The sequence below is a fragment of the Orycteropus afer genome, unplaced genomic scaffold (genome assembly GCF_000298275.1).
Source record: "Orycteropus afer afer isolate SDZICR_OR568_19922 unplaced genomic scaffold, OryAfe1.0 scaffold00216, whole genome shotgun sequence".
In the NCBI taxonomy this organism is placed as follows: Eukaryota; Metazoa; Chordata; class Mammalia; order Tubulidentata; family Orycteropodidae; genus Orycteropus; species Orycteropus afer.
The window spans coordinates 5,923,112-5,926,415 of record NW_006921803.1 but is presented as its reverse complement, the minus strand read 5'-3'; positions in this window follow the sequence as shown (position 1 = coordinate 5,926,415).

Here is a 3,304-nt window from a genome sequence, read left to right as displayed (position 1 = left end):
AAAAGTTGGAAACAAAGAATCACTCACTCACTCACTCACTCAGTGCCATCAAGTTGGATCTCACTAACAGCGACCCCCTCCTTGGGTTTCCAAGGCTGTATCACTACAGAAGTAGATTGCCCAATCTTCCTTCTGAGGAGTGGCTGGTGGGTTTGAACCACCAGCCTTCTGGTTAGTAGTCAAATGCCTTAAGCACTTTGCCACCAGAGCTCCTAAAGAATCACTTAGTAGTTGGAAAATATGGTCTTGGTGATAGAAATAACACTGCAAGATTGCATGGTAGACTTTTGCAAGACCAATGACTTGGACATAGCAAATACCTCTTTTCAACAACATAAACAGTGGTTATACATGTGGACTTAGCCAAATGGCATACAAAGGAATCTGATTGACTACATTTGTGGGAAGGGCAATGGAGAAGCTCGATATCTTCAGCCAAAACAAGGCCAGGAGCTGACTGTGGAACAGACCATCAATTGCTCATATGCAAGTTCAAGCTGAAATTGAAGACAATTAAAATAAGTCCACCAGAGCCAAAATATGACCTTGATCATATCCCTCATGAATTTAGAGACCATCTAAAGAGTAGATTTGATGCACTGAATACCAATGACTGAAAACCAGAGGAACTGTGGGATGACATCAAAACATCATCCATAGGAAAGGAAGAAAAGACCAAAATGGAGTCAGAAGAGACTCTGAAACTTGCCCTTGAGTGGACAGTAGCTAAAGCAAATGGAAGAATCAACAAGATAAAAGAGCTGAACAGAAGATTTCAAAGAGCAGCTTGAGAAGACAGTCAGTTAATATAATGAAATGTGCAAAGACCTGGAATTAGAAAACCAAAAGGGAAGAACACATTTGACACTTCTCAAGCTGAAAAAACTGAGGAAAAAAATTAAGCCTTGAGTTGCAATATTGAAAAATTATATGATGCAGGAAACATCAAAAGAAGACAGAAGGAATACACAGAGACACTATACCAAAAAGAATTAGTCAATATTCATCCATTTAAGAAGGTGGCATATAATCAAGAACTAATGGTATTGAAGGAAGAAGTTGAAGCTGCACTGAAGGAATTGGCAAAGAACAAGGCTCCAGGAATTGATGGAATACCCACTGAGATGTTTCCACAGATGGATGCCATACTGGAGGCACTCACTTGTCTATGCCAAGCAATTTGGAAGACAGCTACCTGGCCAACTGACTGGTAAAGATCCATATTTGTACCCACTCCAAAGAAAAGTGGTCCCATAAATGCAGAAATTATTGAACAATATCATTAAAATCACATGCAAATAAAATCTTGCTGAAGATAATTTAAAAATGGTTGCAGCAGTATATTGACAGAGAACTTCCAGAAATGCAAGCTGGATTCAGAAGAGGACATGCAATGAGGGATATCATCGCTGATGTCAGACGGATCTTGGCTCAAAGCAAAGAATACAAGAAAGATGTTTACTTATGTTTTATTGACTATGAAAAGACATTCGATTGTGTGGAACATAACAAATTATGGGTAACATTGAGAAGAATGGGAATTCCAGAACACTTACTTGTACTCATGAAGAACCTGTACATAGACAAGGAAGCTGTCATTCCAACAGAACAAGGGGGATATTGCATGGTTCAAAATCAAGAAGGGAGTGTGTCGGGGTTGTATCCTTTTACCATACTTATTCAATCTATATGCTGAACAAATAATCTGAGAAGTTGGATTACAGAAAGAAGAACATGGCATCAAGATTGGAGGACGACTCATTAACAACCTGTGATACACTGATGATACAACTTTGCTTGCTGAAGGTGAGGATGACTTGAAGCACTTACTGATGCAGACTGAAGACTGCAGTATGGATTAAATCTCAATATAAAGAAAACAAAAATCCTCACAACTGGACCTATAAGCATTATTGCAATAAATGGAGAAAAGACTGAAGTTGTCAAAGACTTCACATTGCTTGGTTCTACAATCAACACCAATGGAAACAGCAGTCAGGACATCAGACGACATAAAGCACTGGGCAAATTGGCTACAAAGGACTCTTTCAAGTGCTGAAGAGCAAAGATATCTCCTTGAGGACTAAGGTGCACTTGACACAAGCCATGGTATTTTCAGTCACCTCATATGCATGTGAGAACTGGACAGTGAATAAGGAAGACTGAAGAAAAGTTGATGCTTTTGCATTGTGGTGCTGGTAAAAAATGGTGAGAGTGCCATGGACTGCTAAAAGATCTAACAAGTGTGTCCTGGAGGAAGGGCAGCCAGAATGCTACCCGGAGGTGAGAATGGCCAGATTTTTTTCTCACCTACTCTGGTCACATTGTCAGAAGGGACCATTCCTTGGAGAAGGATGTCATGCTTGGTAAGGTGGATGGTCAATGAAGGAGGGGAAGGCCCTCAATGAGATGGATTGACACAGTGGCTGCAGTGATGGGCTTAAGTATAGCAAGGATCATTGTGCCTGGTGCGACACCAGGCATTATTTCGTTCTGCTGTGCATAGGGTCACTATGACTTGGAAACGACTCAATGGCACCTAACAACTACAACAATGGTGGAGGGATTTGCCCACAATTTTCATTTTCTTTGTTTTGCTTCAATGTTATCTATGTAAGCAGGGTACTGTGCTCCTCTATTCACTAATTGGCAGCACTTATACACTTACCACCTGTTTCCTTTCCTGTTGTCAGCCTCCCATATGTCCTTGGCAAACAGAGCCTATTCTTAGGTTCCTGGAATCTTAATGAGAATGCTGTCACTTTAAATATCCAAAATGGCCACTGCTTGTAAACATTCAAATGGCTGCGTCCTCAGTCACTTTAAATATCCAAAAATGGCCACCACTATCAAAATGGCTGCACCTGCAGACAGCTGAAAGTCCACAGCTCAGGTTGTCTCCCTCCTTGCTGTTTACCTTTGTATTCATAGGCCACCAGTGCAGTTATCCCTGCAGCCCTTGGTGACTTTAGGTCAATTCTCATGTTCCAACACCACTTGGAAATATCTAGGCTGTTGGTGCCATCAGAGTCGCTCACAGTCTGCAGCTCTGTCCATCTCCATACTCACTGTTTTCATTCTGGTTTTTCCACTAGTTGGTGCCTAAACCACTTCTATATACTTCCTTTCAAAGCTCAGGGCTTCTATATCTCTGTCAATTGGTGTGATAGTTGGAGCTGTGTGTCACCTTGGCTGGACCCCAGTTCTGTGTGGTTGTTCCCATGATGGGATCAGATGACTGTGTTCTGAGTGGTCAATCTTCCCAAGGGGAGTTTCCCTAGGGGTGTGGCCTGCTTCCAGGATA